Genomic DNA, 22,516 nt, shown 5'->3' on the forward strand with positions numbered 1-22,516 from the left:
CACGGTCTCCTCTCCTCTGGTTCAGCCCTCTCCCACTCCCTTTGCTTCCAGGCTGGCTTCGGGTCCGGGGCTGGGTGGGGACTCCGGGTCAGCAGCGAATCCCGCGGGTCATCCAGTGGCCTGCTTCCGGCTCTTTTCTTGGTCCTGATTGCCTGAGCTCTCCTCATTGGCCTGCTTCCCTGGGTCTCCCCATTTTTCTCCCTTCTTCACTCCAGCACACCCCTTTTCCCCATGATTCCTGCCACCTCTGTCCTTTGGTGGTCTCCCCCACCCTCTGGGCTTCTTTAGCTTATGTATATTACTCTGCATTTTCAAGGGCCTACTTAATAAATGTAAATGTCTTAATTTGCCGCTTTGCAACTTTTTCTGCTGCAATCCAGCTCCTTGTCCTGACTTTCCTTAAAGGCATTACTAACCTTCCTTTTGTTAGGCTTCAAAGTTTAAGTCTGCTCTTCTCTGTTACCTGCTTGTGGCCACCCAGCCGCCAGTTGGTGCTGGTGCCCCTAGATTTCACAATGGAGGCCTTTGTCTTCTGTCAGGCCCACTTCTCCCACCTGGCGGTGTTGCTATCCATTCTGTGTAACAACCCTGCCCCCTGATTAATTTTTTTGCATCTTAAGCTACTCTTCCCATGGTCAGAAGCCTTCTGTGGCTCTGTCCCCGTGCCTGTTATTGTTCATAATGGGCTGCTCAGTATCCAGGAAGGTCCATCTTAATGACTGCCGGTCAAACCTTTATGGGGGACTCCTCGGTGTGGGGATAGACCTTTTAAAATTCACAGAAACACTCTTATGTGAACTATTAAAGCTGGACTTGCCACACATCGATCACATGTTGGGAGTTGTGTGTGTTCTTGGTAATAATTTGGCATTGTTTGCACAGCATTGTCTAGAATTAGTTGTCTGTCCTCTGAGTGCAGTTGATGGGCCATCAGCACCAGAAGCATTCTGGGAGCCTGTAGTCAGTTTTGTGTTACTGCCTCACCTGAGCAGAATGAGTGTGATGGCCCCCAGCTGGGGTGCGCCTCTTGTGCACCCCTACTTAGTGGAATTAAACTGTCAGCTCCACCAGATGCAACAACCGTGGAAACTCAAGAGAGCTGTTGTTCTGGGGGTGCACTGAACTGCAGAGACAAATGCCTGGCCTGCCCTAGAAGGCCGGCCTGGTCCCTGGGGCCTCTGGCAGGATTTTGTTAGGCCACATTAAGGTAGCCTTAAAAAGTGCAATGACTTCATGATACTGTTATTTGTGTTTCTAAAATATATGCTAGTGAGTACACTTAGGAGGTGAAAAGTCTGTATGTAGTACCAGATGATGAGATACCCCAACTGCAGAATACTGAGGGGTCACTGCTTATAGTTTGAAGTGCAGTGCAGTATAATGTATGTATGGGAAGTTACCAAATGACAGCCAAATTAGGTTAAAAATGATTACTAAAAGCCCCTTACAGAAAAGTGAAGGTTTTAAACAAGTCATCTTCATTTCCTTTGCAGAAAGCTGAGTTACCTATAACATATTTTTCCTAAAACATGCCACCATAATGCTGTCATATTGATGACTTAACCAGTGTTGGTAAGTGGCGTTGGGAATCTGAAGATGCATGAGACGAATGCCTTGTCCTCAGTATTTCCGTCCTAGAAGGGGGATATGATATATAATGAACCCGAGGGTTTGAGGTGGTGTGTGTACGAGAGCAGAGATCAGAGTGGGTGTCGGTCAGAGGAAGGCACCCTTTGGCCCATTCACACGTGTATCTCTGGGGAAGACTGTGCCTCTGACTCAGGCCTTCCCGGTCTCCAGGAGCCTGCGTCTGTTCGCTTATGCATCTCATTGGAGCAGTGTCCTGTGGCAACCGGGAAACCCGTACCAGGTTGGGAAAAGAGTTTCACCTGAAAGTCCCAGTCAGAGCCCAAGCCAGTGAATGTCATCAGTATCTCTATCCTCTCTTGAAATCCCTGTAATCCGTCATTACAGTTTATCTCCTGTGATCCACCCAAGCTAGGGGTCCTTCAGTCCTTCAGCAAGTACTTCAGTGTTTACTGTGGACCAGGCATTGTGTTAGGGTCCAGAAATCAGTGCTGCTTTTTTTCTAGGAACTTTTGAACTAGATTATATCAGATTTTTAGCAGGGTGACAGTGATCCGCTAAACTTTTATATGAATAATATTAATTTTGAAGAATCCTTTTAATTTTAGATGTTCTGCAAAAACAGGCAAAGTGACATTTCTACTTTTCCTCCATTAAAATAAAAACCTATATTGGATGGTTATGTCATAGAATGTGTCTCTACATGATAATACACGTACATACGCATATATGTGTACGTGTATTATAATGCTGATGTATCCTGATCCTGCTGCTCTGTGTAGGCAAACGACTTTAATTTTTCACACTCAGAATTATGCAAAGCTTTTTCCCCCTCACCCTTTTGACATCTTGGTGTAATAAAAAGTTGGGTGTGAGTGATCACATGCAGAGATGCTGTCCACTGTGGAAGAACTGGGGAACTGACTAGGGTGCTGATTAGAGCCCCTCTATAGTCCTTTTATAGAAAGTGGTAAACTCAGGCCACTGGTTATGAAAACAGTGAAAAGAGGGGAAGAGAAGGATTCAGTAGGAAGCGAGGAGGAAGCTGCCAATGTTCTGAAGGCAGTGTGGTGCCCAGGGTAAGCGCGTTTTCCTTGAGAACTAATGTCCAGTTCCAAGTTCTGGAACTGAATGACCAGCGTGTCTTTTTATTAACCTGAGAGAGATGCGTTAACCACATGGTGAGCACTGGAGAGGTAGAAAAAAAAGGAATAGAAAATTAAAAGATACTCATACAATCCCCATTCTCAGTGGGCAGCTGTGGTCACATATTGTCAGAAATGCTCTCTGATGAGCTGGCCAGGGGGTGGGTGCCTCTCTTCCTCGTGGCCCATTTCTGTAAACTTAAGGAAAACTATTTTGGCAGTTGCATGTAGTCCTGAAGCACTAAAAGCCCTTTTCTTCGTGATACTCATTCCTGCAGATCTTTTGTTTGTCCATTTCTGGCATAGATTCCTGGGTCTTGCTGCAGTATATACTTTTTGATCTGGAAGAGGCTTTTTTGTTCTTCTTGTTTTGCTACTCAAAGCCAGTTCCTCACAGTTAATTCCTGCGAATGTTACAGTGGCTCATTCAGAAAACAGGCTATATCAAGGACTGTTGGAAAAGTTTAATAGTTTGTATCTACTTGTTTTCCTTTATCCAGAAATACCTGCCTCTGACTCCCAAATAACTTAAGAAAATAATTTCCCTTTATTTTTCTCCTGGTGTTTTCTGTTAAGTAACACAGCATTGTAGACCTGAAAGGCTTGACTAACAAGAAATTTATTTCACTTGAAACCTTGCTTTCAGTGTTTAAGAAGTACTGAGTTCATCTGCTTCATGTCCTTGTTTAAATGCATCTTCTCCCCAAGGCCTGTCCACCTGATTTGAAATCAGAGGTCCTGCTCCCATGTCCTGGCCTTGCTTTATTTTTCTTTACAACACTCAGCACCACCGAATTGTGCTTCTTATCTTCTATCTCCCCTCCTTTCTGTACACCCTGACCTCCTTGAGGGCAGGGACTTCCTTTGTCGCATTCTCTTTTCCAAAGTCAGGGTACCAAGTCAGGATTCCCAGAGTGGAGACAGGTGCTCAGGCCCGGGAACCTGTTCTCAGCAGCTGGGCTGTGAGACAGGGAAGGGGAGGGGGCAGGGGTGTGTGTTTGGGGTGGATGGTGAAGGCGAGGGCTTGGACAGACATCAGAAGCGGGGTGCCAGGCGAGGCCCTTTGCACGAGCACGCCAGCGGTCATGGCAGCTGAGACGCTGTGGGCTGCTGTTCAAGCTGGAGCAGGTGGACGCAGAACGTGGGGTCAGCCTAACTTAAGAATGAGGGAGAGACAGGAGTTGGCGTGAGGCTCCTCATTAAGAGCTGTGTGTACAGAGACACTTCATCACCTCTGAATAATGTGTTGAATCCCGTTAACATGAAGATGAACTTTGTATGTTAGCATCTTCAGAGCAGTGATGACACGTGCACCTGGCTTGTTCCTGCTCTTTCTCCAGCACCTGCAGGAGTTCCTGGCCTATGTTAGGTGTCTGTGAACTTCTAATGGAGTGAGTGAGGGAGTAAGTCCTATGTTGAGAGCTACATTTTCCAAAGTGCACGTTATGCCAGCCCAACATATGTAACAAATCTAGTTTATATATAAGCTTTATTACCATGTTAACCTCCTCAATTTTTTTTTTAAACAGAGTTTCTTTATTTTTGCAACATAGGATTCCTTTAAATAAGTTTTCTTGGTACTTTTGAGAGGTGATTCAATCTAAAAGTGTATTAACTATACCTTTCAAAAATGTCTTATGTAACAAAGTGTCCTCTAATTATAGCCACTGGCATCGTATCACTAAACTGTGTCACACAAAGGCACGTCTTTGCAAAGCTCTGTCATGGCTCGGGGGTGGCAGAGCACAGGACGGGTGCCTGGTGACATACCGGACCCGAAGCAGGCCTCTTTCTCCCTCCTGTGGTTTCCGTTGCCCTGCCTTTTGGGTCTTTGTGAGATCAAAAGAAACAGTGTAAAGGGTCTTCAAAATCTGCACAAATGAAAGTGGCTGGTAAGTGAAGGATTTTCTTGAATTGGTGACACCGATGCTGCTGTGTAAGTCGGGCATCAGTAAGGTATTCGGTGCTGGACTTCTCGAGCTGGCACGGGGACACACTGGGCTGGATAGGTCTGGGCGGGGGCTGCCCTGTGCACTGTAGGATGTTCAGCGGCACCCTGGCCACCTCACCAGATGCCCGGAGCTCCAGACAGTGCCGCATGTCCCTGGAAAACCAGGACTGCCCCAGGTTGATTTGGGCAATGCAAATGGTTTAGTGTAAATATATTTAAATCAGGTTTAAACTACAACCAAAGGCATCGCTAAAGTGGATTTAGCTATGCAAACCGTCCTGTCTCTGCTCAATTTGGCGACCTTCTGTTCTCACTGTTTGGTTGTTGCCTATATTTGGATTTGTTCCCTACTTGTGTCACATGGTCCATATGGTGACTTTAAAGTACTGAAAAAGATTCCTGTGACCCCCACAAGGAAGTGCCCATCACTGTATTAGCTGCACAGTACAGAGGCTTCTAGACTTTTCTGTGGGCCTTACAATTCTTGAAGAGGAGAGTCCTTCAACTTGCCCATTTGTATGCTTGGTGTCCCCAAATGGGTGGTGCTCTCGAAACCAGTCTCTGTGCTTATTTTGAGCTGTGTGGACACAGTGGGCAGAGGGCCAGAAACCCACCAGGGAGATGGAGGTTGCCAGCCTCTGCTCCCTGCTGGCCAGAGAGGGTGCTGAAGGCCTTGCCTTCTCATTTTCTCCTCTTCTTCCTCTTTCCATCAAGAGTTCTGCCATTTCCATACTGGATTTGCAGGGGCCTGCTGTGGAAAAGGGACGGGCTGTAGAAGCAGAGGTGAGGCCTGTGGGGAACGCTTTGAGGGAGAGTCTCACGTCAGCCGCAGAGCACGTGCAGAGTGTTACAAGTCCACAGGAGATCAGACGCGATTTTAGGAGATGTTGCTGTGGACTTGGGCGTCTTTTTCCAAGTGTCCGGCCTGGAGCAGAGAGCCTTATACACACAGCTTCATTTGATCCTCCCAGCATTCACCGAGGCAGGTACTGTTATGCTTACTTTACAGATGAGGAAACCGAGGCCTCAGAAGGGGGCTGGCTTCCCCAGTGTCTCACAGCTGTAAGTCCTTGAACCAGGACACATACAGGCTACATGGGTTGTGATCAGGTGTGAAGCCCACAGTCTTAGCCACATTTATCCAGTTCATATGCTGCTAGAGAGTACATTTCTGGTGTGTGGGATTTAGAGATACAAAATAGTAGAAACTTACCTTTTATCCTAATTAAACAACAGGGACCTACCTTATACTTTGGAGCCCTGGGAAGAGGAGAAAGAAGGTGCTGCCCGGCCTGTGTGAGAGTCCGTGTCTCCCAGCCAGCATACTCCTCAGCCCTGCCGGCCGGGCCTGTGCCCACGGCTTCCTGGTTTTGGTCGGTAGTTTGTTAGTCTAGATGGACGTTTACATGGTTTTTTTTTTTTTTTATGTTTTTACTTTAGGTATTTTTAAGGATTGGGAGGCAGTTACATGCAATGTAACTATTGCTTTATGGCGAGATAAAGGTATAAATCACCTGGCCATCTCTCACTCCATCATTCCTGCCAACTGCCATTTGCATAAAAAAAAATCTCTGCATCGGTTCTTTGCACAGAGAATGAGTTCAGGTGGTCTCAGTTCACCAGCAGCAGATGAGCAGCCCTGGGGCTTCAGGGTATGTTTTATGATGGTCTCTGTCACTCCCGGTTCCTTGACCCATTGGCTCTGGGATGTCACAGCAGTCAGCTCATTGCTGTCTGCAGCTATCACTCACCCTAAAGGTTTATTTTCAGAGTTTCTCCCTTGTTTGTAAATTGTCACATTCCACAACATTTTTGCTTTTTAAGTGACTCAAAAAAGGGTTTGTGAGAAACAGAATGTCAAGTTCAGGGAAGCCTTTCATACTCTAGGAGGGCATTGTCCTGGTCTTTATCAAAAAGCCAGGCTGAAAATGAACAATACAGCCTTGAGTTCAGTTTTTTTGCACTTTATTTTGCATTTGAAGAAGGAACAGTATTTGAGAGGGCCGAAAACCAAACTAAAGTAATAAATGGTGGATTTTAAGAAAATCCTGGCTGGTTTTACTTTAAGAACAACTTTGCTGAGATATACTTAAGATACCGTACACTTTACCCTCTGAAAGTGGACAGGCTGAACTTCTGAGCTGGAAAAACCTTGGACTGTTTCAATATGGGTCACAGAACTCTGAATTAGGAAATGATTTTTGACAGGAATTTTCAAAAGTGCTTCATTGTGGTAAGGTAAGAACAGGGTGAAGCTCACAGAGTGGGTGGCATTTCTTCAGAGCTCAGCAGAAAGGCTTGGCAGTCCTGAAGAAGACACTCCCACATTTGTAACCATTTAAATGCTCTCTACCAAATTGTGTAACGTATATTTGAAATGGGGATTGATAATGTGAATAGACAAGGTTGACTTACCGGAACATCTTGCACAGAAGCGCAGCCAGTTGAGATAGAAGAGCAGGGGCCACTGGGGAGGAGGTTCCCATGTGAATAGGAGCCTCCTCGAACATTCACCCATTGACGTTGGGTGTGTTCATGAATTGGCCGTGAAAGAATGTGAGACGAGTGAAGTGTGAACATGGTTCAAAGGTCCTTCAAGGGGTAGGAAAGCCTGCAGTTGTCATAATGAGATTTAGTAGAAAAAGAAGTTGGTCCCCAGGGGAGTCTCCAGTGAAATCTCAGTCTATCTGGTCCTTACAAGAAAAAAAAAAAGTCCTTTAAAAGGATATACACGATTTATAATACGACTTCTCAAAAGTAAGTTTTTACATACTTAATGTTTGTAAAGGTGTGCATTGGGGTTTTGTTTTGTTTTGCTATTTCTGTGGTATAAACTAAGAATTCAGGACATGAGACTTTGACTTACTGCATAATTCTTACCCTTTGACCACTGCTCAGGCATGATTAGGATGCAAAGTGGAGTTGCCTCCAGTACAATGACTTTTTATATGGGTCAGGACTGAAGGAAACAGCTCATGACAGGGTTACTGCATAAAAGCTGTTGTTTCAGTGGGTGCTGAAAATGGCATCAGAAGACATATTTGTTGCATTTCCTCAATAGGTCTTTATGTGTTGGCTCTTTGGAGACTGACCTTACACATCTCAAGCGAACAATCATTTTGAGAATGAGGGGTAAATCGAGACTGGCAGTTAGGCTATACTATGCGTTACAAATAAGATACATAGTATTTCCAAAAAGCCACAGTTTCTTTGTTAAACACAGATTTTTTTTAAAAAAAAGCTCCTGTAAGGCTCTCCTGCCTGTGAAACTTCCAGTTTTTTTAGAGAAGCCCAAAGGCTAGAATTTCATGCAAAACTTGTCAGTGGTTGCAACTAATTAAAAAATGTTAACTTTGTTTGTGGACTAACAAATCATGTCTGTAGGCTGTGTCCATGTGCACCACGTGCCCAGGCAGTGTGGGGCGTGATTCCACCCTCCCTGGAGAGATAGACGGCCAGGCCCTATTACACAAGCTGGACAGAGATCATGCCTGGAGGGCATGGCCGTGCCAACGTCCTGGGGCAGGGCAGGGAGGACTAGTGCAGAGAGAAAGTGGTGCTTAATCTGGGCCCTGATGTAGGCTTCACAGGTGAGTTATGAGGGCTGTGCATCGTGCCCCAAGGGGAAGGGCACAGGTGATGGCTGTGAGTGGCAGTTTGGTCTGCTGCTACCAGCCTTGGGCTGTGGGGATATTCCAAGTAAGGAAAGGATAAAGGGACAGCCCTTCCCACCAGCTCATGGCTGTGCCCGCAGACCTCCCGAGGTCGGGCCTCATAGGATACCAGAGAATCTAAAAACTCGAAAATGAGAAAAATCAGCTTTAAGTCCCCTTGCCCACTCTGATTGTTGATCTGCAAGCACTTGTGGAGGAGTGGGGCAGGCACTGTCCCCTAAGGAGCCACCGTGTTCATCTGGGAGCCACTGGCCGGAGTAAAACCCTTACATGTCTTTTAAGTAAAGAGAGTATGGGCTCAGTGTTAGAAGAATTTAAGTCTGTGGTCATTTAAGTAGTGTTTTTCCTTATGTGGACTTTAGTGTTTTAGAATCAGCTTTGTTTCCCCATGAGTAGCTTCCTGGGGTGTGGCTGGGTGACTCAAAGTCTCTGAAATTACTCTTTCACGGGCTCACAGTTAAAGTTTATTGACTTTCCCTTTAAGCATTAGTTTTCTGACTTACGGTGACACCACTATAATTTTTACACTTTTGTGTTTCATTAAATGAGACTGTCCATTTGAAATGTGGGAGATAATATGACACAACTAAGAAGAGTACAGCTGAAAGGCTTGGCGTCCCAGTCCCGGTCACCCGTTGTTGCTCAGTGACAGAGTGAAGCGCTTGCTCTGAGGGATTCACTCTGTTTCTCACCTGCTAAACAGCGCTGTAACCTGGTTAAACACTTGATGGGGAAAGCTTGGGACCACAGCCGAAATGCTGTCCCTCCCCCCAGTACACTGTCTGATTTGTTCACCTTGGAAGCCTAGCACGGTGCCTCACACATAGCAAGTGCCCAAATGCTTCTTGGCCAAAATCAGTGTAGAAAGGAAGCCTGTTTTTTTCACGGTATTAGGAGAGGCAGAGGTGTATATTCTTACAGCTTGTCTTTACAAGTGCGTGTGGAGCAAGACATATGAGCCCTTGTTAAGAAAGAAACGACAAGGTACAAGGCAAAGAGCTGTTCCTCAGAGAAGGTAAATGCCAGCCTGATGTGTCCCCAAATCTTAGGTGCTGCAAGCGGTAGCCTGGATCCTTGCGTGTCCTCACTTGCTTTAGTTGAGTCATTTACTCAGAGCTCATTTATGGTGCCAAGCCCAGGTTTTGTTTTTTTCTTTTGGTATCATTAATATACAATCACATGAGCAACATTGTGGTTGCTAGAATCCTGCCATCATCAAGTCCCCACCACTTACCATTACAGTCACTGTCCATCAGCATAGTAAGATGCTATAGAGTTACTACTTGTTTTGTCTGTGCTATACTACCCTCCTTGTACCCCCCCATGTTATGTGTGGTTATCATAATGCCCCTTATTCCCCTTCTCCCTCCCTTCCCACTCACCTTCCCCAGTTCCTTTCCCTTTGGTAACTATTAGTCCATTCTTGGGTTCTGTGAGTCTGCTGCTGTTTTGTTCCTTCAGTTTTTGCTTTGTTCTTTTACTCCACAGATGAGTGAAATTATTTGATACTTGTCTTTCTCCACCTGGCTTATTTCACTGAGCATAATACCCTCTAGCTCCATCCATGTTGCAAATGGTAGGATTTGTTTTCTTCTTATGGCTGAGTAATACTCCATTGTGTATATGTACCACATCTTCTTTATCCATTCATCTACTGATGGACACTTAGGTTGCTTCCATATCTTGGCTATTGTAAATAGTGCAGCGATAAACATAGGGGTGAATATGTCTTTTTCAAACTGGGATCCTGCATTCTTAGGGTAAATTCCTAGGAGTGGAATTCCTGGGTCAAATGGTATTTCTATTTTTTGTTTTTTGAGGAACCTCCATACTCCTTTCCACAATGGTTGAACTATTTCACATTCCCACCAGCAGTGTAGGACGGTCCCCCTTTCTCCGCATCCTCACCAGCATTTGTTGTTCCTAGTCTTTTCTGTGTTGGCCATCCTTACTGGTGTGAGGTGATATCTCATTGTGGTTTTAATTTGCATTCCCCTAATAATGAGTGATGTGGAGCATCTTTTTATGTGCCTATTGGCCATTTGAATATCTTCTTTGGAGAAGTATCAGTTCATTTCCTCAGCCCATTTTTTTAATAGGGTTATTTGCTTTTTGGTTGTTGGGGCATGTGAGTTCTTAACATATTTTGGATGTTAACTCCTTATTGGGTATGTTGTTTACAAATATATTCTCCCATACTGTAGGATGTCTTTTTGTTCTGTTGATGGTGTCCTTTGCTGTACAGAAGCTTTTTAGCATGATGTAGTCCCATTTGTTCATTTCTGATTTTGTTTACCTTGCCCGAGGAGATGTGTTCAGGAAAAAGTTGCCCATGTTTATATTTAAGAGATTTTTGCCTATGTTTTCTTCTAAGAGTTTTATGGTTTCATGACTTACATTCAGGTCTTTGATCCATTTTGAGTTTACTTTTGTTTATGAGGTTAGACAATAATCCAGTTTCATTCTCTTGCATGTAGCTGTCCAGTTTGCCAACACCAGTTGTTGAAGAGGCTGTCATTTCCCATTGTATGTCCATGGCTCCTTTATCATATATTAATTGACCATATATGCTTGGGTTAATATCTGGACTCTATTCTGTTCCACTGGTCTATGGGTCTGTTCTTGTGCCAGTACCAAATTGTCTTGATTACTGTGGCTTTGTAGTAGAGCTTGAAGTTGGGGAGTGTAACCCCCCCCCCCCCCGCTTTAGTCTTCCTCCTTGGAATTGCTTTTGTTATTCGGGGTCTTTTGTGGTTCCATATGAATTTTAGAACTATTTGCTCTAGTTCATTGAAGAATGCTGTCTGTATTTTGATAGGAATTGCATTGAATCTGTAGATTGCTTTAGGTAGGATGACCATTTTGACAGTATTAATTCTTCATACCCATGAGCACAGGATGTGTTTCCATTTATTGGTATCTTCTTTAATTTCTCTGCTGAGTGTCTTGTAGTTTTCAGGGTATAGGTCTTTCATTTCCTTGGTTAGGTTTATTCCTAGGTATTTTATTCTTTTTGATGCAATTGTGAATGGAATTGTTTTCCTGATTTCTCTTTCTGCTAGTTCATTGTTAGTATATAGGAATGCAACAGATTTCTGCGTATTAAATTTGTATCCTGCAACTTTGCTGAATTCAGATATTAGATCTAATAGTTTTGGAGTGGATTCTTTAGGGTTTTTTATGACCAAGCCCAGGTTTAAGCATGATAGTGGCAAAATGAATTTAGATCCATACCATCAAGTAGGCCAGCATCTTAATAGAAAAGTGACTGGAAGCAGATCACGGTGCTATGCAACATCAGATATCCTGTTGTTAATGTGTGTGGAAGGTATCGTGTAAATACAAATAAGGGAGCCATCATCTGTGAGCAGATGGAGCAGAGTCATGCGGCTCCTAGAAAAAGGGGTGCTTGACCTAGGTCTTGAAATACGAATGTATATCAAGGAAGGGGAAGAGAACAAAGGGAAGGGTAGGGCACTGGGGATGTGGAAGAGACCTGATCACTTCCTGTAGGTTGAATTATAGGAGGGAAATGCATGGGGGAATGCAAGGGAAAGCTTGGGAAAACTGGAAACTAAAAGACATCTGAGACAGACTATTTCTAAAGTAGGGTTATACACGAATACATTTTGTGTTAAATAAACCCTTTCTTCCAATAAATACACTAAGCATTATATTTTATAGAATTAAACCATCATAATACTCTTGGAGGAGTAGGCGTTAGATTCCATTGTAGACTGAGACACTGAGGTAGGGGAATCTGTCAGGAGTTCACTTAGGGTAGTTACACTGGCTCTTGAGCTCTGTATCCTTCTTTTTTTTAATTTAAAAAACAATACTAAATGTACAAAAAAATCTGTAAATATAGTACATAGAAGTTTTTTGTCCCCCTGATTGGTCTGATGTAAGTTGCCTACCTGATGTCCCATCATCCTTGAATATAAAGTACCTTTTTTTTTTTTCAAATAAGCAGGGACACATTGACCTCCATACTCATAACACAGCCATCAAAGTCAGGAAGTTAACACTGATCACATGGAGTCTTCAGGCCCCATTCACAGTTTGCTAATTGCCCCAATACTGTCCTTTATGGCAAGAGGATCCAGCTCTGAATTGCCCGTTGCTTTTAGTTGTTGTGTCAAGTCTCTTACATTTTGGAACAGATCCTTAGTCTTTCCTTGACTTTCATGACCTTGACCCTTCCAGAGATTAAAGGTTATTTTCTAGAATGTCCTTGGGTTTGGGTTCTCAGGTTTCCTATGATTAGATTAGGTCAGGCAAACTGATGCTCTGTTCTTCCAGTCGCCTCTTATCACTTGCTGTGTTCTTCAGTCACCTCTTAGCAGTCATGAGATGACTCATGATTCCTCTTTGTCCCGTGACTCATGCTGTTTCACTCAACTAAGGTGTCTGCAGCTTCCCTACTGTAAAATTTCTTTCTTTGCAATTACAGAGTATTTTGCTTCAAGACAACGTAAGTATCTAATTGCTCAACAGACTTTAAATGTATCCATTGATAACAACGAGTACTCATCATTTCTTAATAAATTATCATCTCTTCCATTCCTTTCAACCGAGCTTCTGTTCCCTTTTGATAAGTTCCCGTGGTTCTCTGAGCACTCCTTGCTGGCACAACACATTCCAGGGTCGGCCCGTTCTTCCTGCCGCAGTACTGCCATCAGCCATTTCACCAAGGAGGCCTGCTTTTCTTTTTAGTGGAGAATGACAGTTAGAAACCAATTCTGAGTGCTGGAAATTATCATGGCTGTTAAGGTGTTACTGTTTCCAGGTGTTCTCAGATGTACATATACACATTTGCGTGTTTTCTGTCTAAAAATCATGACTCATCCATACAGGCATATCCGGTCCTGATCTGACAACATGTGATTCACTCCAGGTCTCTCCCTTGCCATGTTTACAACTTCTTTCCTGCAAGTGAGCAGCCTGGCTCCTATTCTCCTTACTGTATTTACTAATTTGCCTGACACTGCTCTGTGTAACCAGTCACCCACTGCTGCCCGTGTCCTCATACCACTTGGGCAAGTCTGAAAGGACCAGGTTTACTTCTCTTGTGCTTTGGGGTAAAGCTTTGTGAAGGGGTAGCTGAGATCTTGCCTGGACTCCCCTACTCTTAAATTCTATTTCTTCTGTCAGAGGTTTTTCATCTAATGAGGTTTCTTTTTTCTGTTTGGTTCTTATCTACAGTAGCAAAGAATATATTTACCTGTGGATCTTGTGATTCTTGTATCAATGCTTATCTACGTCATTACTGGACAGCTTGTGCTATGTTACATCAATGTGTTATATATGATGATGTATTTTTAAGGATAAATAGTAAAGCCATATGTTTGTCTAGAAATATAAGATGTAGAGATGTTAGAACCAGTTTAAAAATCCCACATTACCTGTCTATAATGCTCACTGTCATGGATTGCAGTATAAACTAGAATATTGCACACATTTGTGGTTCTCTGATTTTAAAACTGTAGCAAAGACACTACGATTGGTGCATTAATTTCTTTTGCTGTGTGTGTTATTCCTTAGAAAGATGTCTTGTTTTCTCTTGCAAGTATGAATGAGAAGGAATTTAGTGATTAGCGTCATGCTGGTGTTCTGAAGATAAGAGTAACAGGGTTTCTTACTTTCCTCAACTTTATGTTTCTTTTCCAGGTTTTCTTATATTCTTTCAGAGAGACTTCTTCACAGACAAGTTAATTTGTTGAAAAATAGAGCTTCCTGGATGGTCCTTTCTTGTGTGCACTTACGTATTTCATAGGAAGCTTATGTAAATATGAGCACTCTGAACAGTTGTTGACTGATCCCTGATTAAAAAGCATGTTGACTCTAATCTCTTCTAAATATTTTCTTCACATTTTCTATTCCTAAGTTTGTCCTTCTGAAATAACTCTTCTGCAAGCCATCCTATTTCACAATTTTTCAGTGATTTTGGGGTACAATCTTACAGGAAAAGGGTTTGTGTCTTTGCCTGTGGTACAGGGTAGTTCTTGTAGAATTCTGAGTGTCAGCACATCTCTTAACGAACTGGAGATGGCTGTTGCGCCCCTGTGTAGGAACATAATGGCTCATCCAAAAGTAAGTTAATGCATTCATTTATCTAAGAGTGGAAACTTGCTGAAATGGGTGGAAAACTACTGAAGAAGTTACTACAAAGTAATACAACTGGCTGGATTGGTTACTACTCTTTGGGGATTGGGACCCTGAAGCAAAACTAAAGAGCTTTAATGATCACATGTGGGTGAATAATTTCATTTGAGCATTCTCCTTGCTTTGAATTCTAGCCCACTGTTGCCCAATGGAACTGTCTGACTCTTAATAGCCAGAATGTATCAACACCTTATGGTAAATAATATAGTACATAAACAAGTTCATTTAACGTTTTATTATGGAAAATTTCAAACTTAGGCAAAGTGGAGAGAAGTATGACCTCCAGCTTCATCACCCGGCTTCAACAATTACCAGCTTGTGACAAGGGAATTCTAAATTACAAAGATTTGAAAAAAAAACCTTCTGAATAATTTTAGTGAGATGGGACTTATAACTTTTAGCCTGCTATATTCACATAACTAAAATAACTTACATTTAAAACATTCATTCATATGTAAAACATGCCTATCTATAACATGGCAAATGAAAAATTTCCCTTGGATTCCAATTCATCATTGCCTTAGGTACAATTAGTTCCCTATTTCCCTTTGTTCTGTGAAATCATAAGGGTTGTTTTCTGGAAAAAGCTTTCCCCTAGGCTTAACCAACAGTAAGTAAAACAAACAAACAAACATATCTTACTGCACTGATTAGTACTTACCTGAACTAATCAAAAGAGGGCAGGGAGATGTTTTGCGTAGCAAGTTTTCTTCCCCTCCTGATTTTGTGATGCTCTTCCCTACAATTTCCCTGTCAGTTCAGCACTCCAAGGAGAGCGTGTTTTCTTTCTCTTTTTATTGTGGCAAATTACTGCATAAATTTTATTGTCTTAACCATTTTTAAGCATTCAGTTCAGTGATACTAAATACAATCACATTGTTCTGCAGCCATCACACTATTCACCCTCAGTCTTTTCATCCTATGAAACTGACCCTCTGCTGTGCCCACTAGACACTAACTCCTCCTTCTCCCCTCGCACGAGCCTCGGCACCCACCACTGTACTTTGTCTCTGGGATTTTGACTACTTTAAGTACCTCATGTAAGTGGAATCATACGTTTGTGTTTTTGTGACTGGCTTATTTCCCTTCGTATAATGCCCCCAGGGTTCATCCACACTGTAGCATATTGCAGAATTTTCTTCCTTTTTAAGGCTGAATAATATTTCATTGATGTGTATGCCACACTGTGTTTATCCATTCATCCATCAGTGGACACTTGGGCTGCTTCCATGTTTTAGCTATTGTGAGTAATACCTCTGTGAACATGGGTGTATAAACATCTCTTCAAGACCCTGCTTTCAGTTCTTTAGGGTATATACCCAGAAGTGGGATTGCTGGGTCATATTGTAGTACTGTTTTTATTTTTTAAGGAACTGACATACTCTTTTTCCGCAGTGGCTGTACCATTTCACATTCCCCCCAAAATGTGCAAGGATTCCATTTCTCCCGATTCTTGCTAACACTTTGGTTTTTTCTTATAGTAGTCATCCTAATGGGTGAATTGGTATCCCTTTATAGTTTTGATTTGCATTTCCTTAATGATTAGTGATGTTGAAAACAACTTTTCATGTGCTTGCTGGCTGTTTGTATATTTTATTTGGAGAAATGTCTGTTCAAGTTCTTTGCTTATCTTTTAATTAGATTGTATTTTTTGTTGTTGTTGAGTCTTAGTTCTCTATATATTCTCGATATTAATCCCTCATCAGATTTATGAATATTTCTTCCCATTATGTGGGTTGCCTTTTTACTCTTTTGATGGTGTCTTTTATTGCACAATTTAAAAAACATTTTCATGAAGTCCAGTTTGTCTATTTTGTTACCTTATCCAAGAAGTCATTGCTAAATCCAGTGTCACGAATCTTTTGTTTTGTGTTTTCTTCTAAGATTTTTAGTGTTTTAGGTCTTTCATTTAGGTTCATGGTCCATTGGAATTAATTTTTTGTATATGATTTTAGGTAAAGGTCCAGTTTCGTTCTTTTGCTTGTGAATATCCAGTTTTCCTAGCACCATTTGTTGAAAAAGTTTTGAATGGCCTTGGCGTCCTGTCAAACATCTGACCATATATGTGAGGGTTTATTTCTGAGCTCTGTTTTGTCCCATTGGCCTGTATGTATGTCTGTATGCCAGTACCACACTGCTGTGATTGCTGGAACTTTGTAGTAGGTTTTGAAATCATGAAGTGTGAGTCCTCCAGTCTTGTTCTCTTTCAAGATTGTTTTGGCTATTAGGAGTTCCTTGAGATTCCATATGACTTTTAGGATGGATTTTTCCTTTTCTGCAAAAATGTCATTGGGATTTTAATAGGGATTGCACTGAATCTGTAGATCACTTTGGATAACACTAACATTTTAACAATATTAAGTCTTCCAATCCAAGAACGTGGGGTGTGTTTCCATTTATTTGTCTTTTTAAGTTTCTTTCAGTAATGGTTGGTACTTTGCATTGTACAGGTCTTTCACCTTCTTGGTTATGTTAATTCCTAGATATTTTATTCTTTTGATGCTATTGTAAATGGAATTGTTTTCATAAGCTCCTTTTCAGTTTGTTCATTGTGTGTAGACATACAACTGAGTATTGTGTGTTGACTTTGTATACTACTTTGCTGAATTCCTTTATCAGTGCTAATAGGTCTTTTTGTGTGTGGAATCTTTAAGGTTTTTTTTACAAACAAGATCATATCACCTGCAGAGATAATTATGCTTCTTCCTTTCCAGCTTGATGCCTTTTCTTTCTTTCTCTTGCCTAACAACTCAAGTGGGAAATTCTAGTACTGTGTTGACTAGAGGAGTGAAAGTGCATCCTTGTTTCTGATCTTAGAGAAAAAGCTTTCAGTCTTTCACTGCTGAATGTGACATTTGATGTGGGTTTCTCATATGGCTTTTATTATGTATGTAAAGGTTGTTTCCTTCTCTTTCTGGTTTGTTCAGTATTTCTATCACGAAAGGTTATTGAATTTTGTCAAGTGCCTTTTCTTCATCAATCAGGACTATCATGTCCTTTTCTCTCTTTATTCTGTTGATGTCTATTACTTGATTTTTATATGTTGAGCTGTGGTTGCATTCCATGAATAAATCTGATGTGGTCATGGTGTGTAATCATTTGAATACATTGCTGCTTTCGGTTTGGTAGTATTTTGTTGAGGATCTTTTGTAACGGTTCATAACGGATGTTGGTCTGCAGTTTTCTTGTAGTGTCTTTGTCTGGCTTTGGTATCAGGGTAATGCTGGCCGCATAGAATGAGTTAGAAATTATTCTCTTATCTTCAGTTTTTTGGAGAAGTTTTCGAAGGATTGGTATTAGGTCTTCAATATCTGGTAGAATTCTCCAGTGAAGCCGTCAGGTCTGGGAGGTTTTCTTTCTTGGGAGGGTTTTGATTACTGATTCAATCTCACTGGTTATAGACTTAATTCAGATTTTCTGTTTCTTTGTGATTTAGTTTTGGTGGGTTTTGTGTTTTTAGATATCTATTTCATCTGAACTGTCCAGTTTGTTGATGTAGAGTCGCTTATAATACTTATAATCTTTATTTCTGTAGCATTGTTATAATGTCCCCACTTTCATTTCTGATTTTAGTAAGTTGAGTCTCCTCTTTTTTTCCTTCATCTGTTTAGCTAAAGGTTTGTCAATTTTTTTATCTTTTCAGAGGACAATATTTTGGTTTCAGTGATTTTGCTGTATTCTCTCCCAGTGTCTCTTTCATTTAGCTCCATTCGCATCTTTATCATTTTCTTCTTTCTGCCAACTTTGGATTTAGTTTGTTGTTCTAGTTCCTTATGTTACAAAGTTAGGTTGTTGATTGAGATTGTTTTTGTCGTTTAATGTATTTATAATATAAATTTCAACCTTCAGCATTGCTTTCACTGATCCATCCTATACCTGTTAGTATTTTGTGTTTTTGATTTCATTCTTCTCTAAGTATTTTTGAATTTCCCTTGTGAGTTCTTCTTTGATCCATTGGTTGTTTAAAAGTGCATTGTTTAATTTCCACAATGTGAATTTTCCAGGTTTCCTTTTGATACTGATTTCTAACTTAGTGCCCTTGTGGTCAGAGAAGATACTTTGTATGATATCTGTCTTTTAAAATCTGTTGAGACTTAATTTGTGGCTTGATGTATGGTCTGCCCTGGAAAACGTTCTGTTGAGAAGAATGTGCGTTCCGTGGTCAGGTAGAGTATTATTCTGTGTATGTCTGTTGTGTTGTTTCTTGTTTCCTTACGTCTGTTTGGCGGTCCTGTCAATTACTGTAAGTGGAGTATTGATGTCTCCAACTCTTATTGTAGAACTCTTTATTTCTTTGATTCTGTCGGATTTTGCTTCATATCTTTTGATGGTCTGTCATCAGGTACATAAATATTTATACTTGTTATATCTATGGTTGCTGTACTGAACCTCTTATTAATATGTAATGCCCTTCTCTCTCCTGTAACCTTTTCTGGTTTAGTTTGTTTTGCTTGATATTGGTATAGCAGCCCCTGTTCCCTTTTGCTTACTATTTGAATGGAATAACTTTTTCCATCCTTTCACTTTCAACCTTTTTGTGTTTTTGGATCTGAACGGAGGCTCTTGTAGACAGCATATTGGTGGATCATGTTTCTTTTAATGCATTCTTCCAATCTCTGTCTTTTGATTGGAAAGCTTAATCCATTTACATTGAAAGGAATAACTGATAGGCAGACACTCCTGTCATTTTACTGTTTCTGTATGCTTTTGAGCTTTCTTGCCTCTTATTTCCTGCATTAATTACTGTCTTTTTTGGGCATGCTTGATTTTTTGTAGTGAATGTTTAAATTCATTTCTCATTTTCTTTTGTGTCTATTCTATAGCTGTTTTCTTTGTGGTTATCATGGTGATTTCATTTAACATCCTAAAGTTACAGCACTAATTTGAATTTATACAAGCTTAACTTCAATAACATGAAAACTCTGTTCCTTTATAGCTCCATCCTTACCCCTTTTGGTTATTAATGTCACAAAATTCCATCTTTAATTATTGTGTGCTCTAAAACATAAACTTAATTTAAAAAAAAAACACTTGTCTCAAATTATGTAGAAAACAAGATTTTTAGTTATAAACTGTAATTACAGTAATAATAGCTTTTACACTAATTTTTTTTCTTGGAATAGTCTCTTAAATCCTGTAGAAAATTAAAAGTGTAGTTACAAACCATTGTTATAATAATGCTAGTTTTAATTATTAGTGTGTATTTACCTTCATTGAGGTCTTTATTTCTACATGGCTTTGAGTCACTTAGAGCCTAGTGTCCTTCCATTTTACTGTGTGGGACTCCTTGAGAATTTCTTGCAGTGCTGCAGGGCACATTGTCACAAACTCTCCTAGCTTTTATCTGTCTAGGAAATGTCTTCATTTCTCCTTTACTTTTGAAGGACAGTTTTGCCATGTATAGGATACTTAGTTGAGAGTTTTATTTTATTTTTTTAGCACTCTGACTATATTGACCCACTGTCTTCTGGCTTCCAAAATTTCTGATCAGAAATTTGCTTATAATCTTATTGAGGATCCTTTGTTTATGACAATTCATTTCTCTCTTGCTGCTCACAGAACTCTCTTTGTCTTCTGAAAGTTTGATTAAAATGTGTGTGTGAGTTTATCTCTTTCAGTTTATCTTAGAGTTCCTTGAGCTTTTGGCATCTTTATATTCATATATTTCATCAAATTTGGGGAGTTTTTGGCTATATCCCTTTCTTTCTCCCTTCTTCTGGGACTCCCATGGTACATATATTTGTCCAGTTGGTGATGTTCCACAGGTCCTTACACTTAAATTCACTTTTCTTCCATCTTTTCCCTTTCTGTTCCTCCAACTTAATGATTTCTATTGTCCTATCTTGAAGTTTTCTGATTGTTTCTTCTGCTTGCTCAAATCTGCCTTTGAATCCCTCTAGTGAATTTTTCATTTCAGTTATTATATACTGTTCAGTTCCAGAATTTCTTTTTGGTTTCTTGTTCATTTTTCTGTCTCTTATTGGTATTTCCATTTGTTCACATATTGTTTTGATTTTCTCCCCATTTTCCTTAACATCTTTAAGAGTGTTTCCAAACTTCTTTGTCTAGTGTGTCTGCCAGGCCTTTTTCAGGGACAGTTTCTGGTGATTGTTTCCTTTGAATAAAGCTGTATAGCCAGACTTACCTGTTTTAATGTATGCTGTGTGATTTTTTTGTTGAGTATTGGACATTTGAATCTAATGTGATAACTGTGGAAATCAGATTTATCCCCCTTTCCCAGGGTGTTTTTTAGTTATTTATTTTTTATTGCTACTGGCTGTTGCGGTGCTGAGGATCAGCCTGAGGTAGGGTTTTCTCAGTTCTTTTCTGAGCCTTTCTCTGCGCGTGTGTCTGGTTACTTTCTAACTTTGCAGTGTATGCAGTAGTTTCTTAATGTCTGGCTCTGACTCTTTAAATCCCCTGGATGCCACTTCAGCTGAGGAGGAAAGGAGAGACTTGTAACAATATGAGGGGGTTGAGCAGCAGTGGCTGCCCTCCTCCTTGCATCTCTATGACCAGAAGCAGCAGTCAGTGATGAGCCCATATCCCCAGTATTTGGAGCACAGGGTCCTTTTTGTCTACCCTGGCTCCTACAAGCTATATTCTAGCTGCTCCAGGAACATGCGAGCAGCTGTCTGCCGTGCGCCTGGGGATGGGGAATAAGTTGTTGCTACTGTGAAGGAACTGAACTTGACCTGTATTAACATCAGTTTACCATTACTTGGAAGTTGCAAGCCTTCAACAGACTGCAGAGTTCCAAGATAGCTGTATCAGACAAAATCTGCCAGTGTAATTGTTGTCTACGTGGGGAGACAGATTCCCTGATGCTTCCTACCTACTTTGCCATTTTCCCAGATCCTGTCTGTAGAGAACTTTCTCAAGAGCAGATCTTCCTACTAGAGTACAGATTGGGTACTGTCATGCACATACTCAGTTCTGTGTGACCTGCCTTAAAATTTGCTTTTCCTTTTCTGTCTGTGATCACATCATTCTAGAGTCTGATCTTTTATATCACATTGTCCTTTTTCCAATTGACTGTTAGGTTTGGATGGTCACAGAGTAAATACTCCATGATATTGATACCTCAAAGTGATATTTGAACTTAATTTTGAAGAATGGGTAAAATTTAGATTGGGTAAGGTGGGATTAGTAGTTAGCAAGGATATAGTCTAGATCTCTGATTGGGGAAGGTGGGATGGGAGTTGGGAAAGGTCTATTCCAGGTCTCTAGAAAGTATGAAACTATATCCAATTGTAATTAAAATAGATGCCTCATCACATCTTTTTTTATGTCTTCTTAAAGTATTGGTTATAATTCAACAAAAGACATAGATATTGTTATCCTCATTTCCCATAGGATACTTTTTTCCTTGGGAACCCCCTGGCTTTAGTCCTGGCGTCTCTTCCTGTTTAGCGTGGTCCTGGATAAGTGTCCTAGTTTGGTGATAAAGCATATACCCGTCTTGTAGAAAAGCAAAGTGGTGTTTAGATTGATGAGCCATCTTGGCCCGCTTACTTGGAAAGAGCCTGATTTGAGTTCATTTCAGATTACAACAAACATCTGCCCCAAACTTCATTTTTTCCCCATAGTATTAGCACACTTTACTTTTTCTTTGTACACTTGCTTCTCTTCTGCCTTGTTCTTTCAGACTGCAAGCTCCAGGCGGGTAGGATTACATGTGCTGTGCTTACTGCTGTGCACCTGGTGCCCAGCCAAACACTGGCTCTGTGACGCTTGGTACACACCTGTCGAGTGAAGCAGTCTCATCACTTCCATGGTAGTTTTGGATTTGCATCTTTAAAATACTATAAGTGGCATTAATTAATTTCTTTCATACCAAGAATAATTCCTAGTTTTTCTTCACTAGTTATTTGCCACCAGGGAGAGAGTAGACTTGATTAGCTTGTTCAGCTTTAAGAAAAAGAACCTACTAAAGGTAAAATATGAAATGATTATAAAAGTTGTATATTTTCTACCTTTTCGACTAGTTACTG

At 40.9% G+C, this 22,516-nt stretch overlaps 1 protein-coding gene across 4 annotated transcripts in view; it reads left to right on the forward strand.

The window, feature by feature from the left end:
* The window catches only part of FGD4 (FYVE, RhoGEF and PH domain containing 4), a 188,314-nt gene that overhangs the window by 14,615 nt on the left and 151,183 nt on the right, over positions 1 to 22,516 (forward strand). Inside the window, exon 1 of one of the 4 annotated variants that reach the window (XM_036889366.2) lies at positions 5,509 to 5,669. The exons of the other annotated variants lie outside the window; for them this stretch is intronic. The gene's annotated coding sequence lies outside the window, so the exon portion shown is untranslated. Of the gene's footprint in view, positions 1 to 5,508; positions 5,670 to 22,516 lie in introns of those variants that run through there. 4 annotated transcript variants of the gene reach the window in all.

This window comes from Manis pentadactyla, chromosome 14 (assembly GCF_030020395.1).
Source record: "Manis pentadactyla isolate mManPen7 chromosome 14, mManPen7.hap1, whole genome shotgun sequence".
NCBI classification, from domain to species: Eukaryota; Metazoa; Chordata; class Mammalia; order Pholidota; family Manidae; genus Manis; species Manis pentadactyla.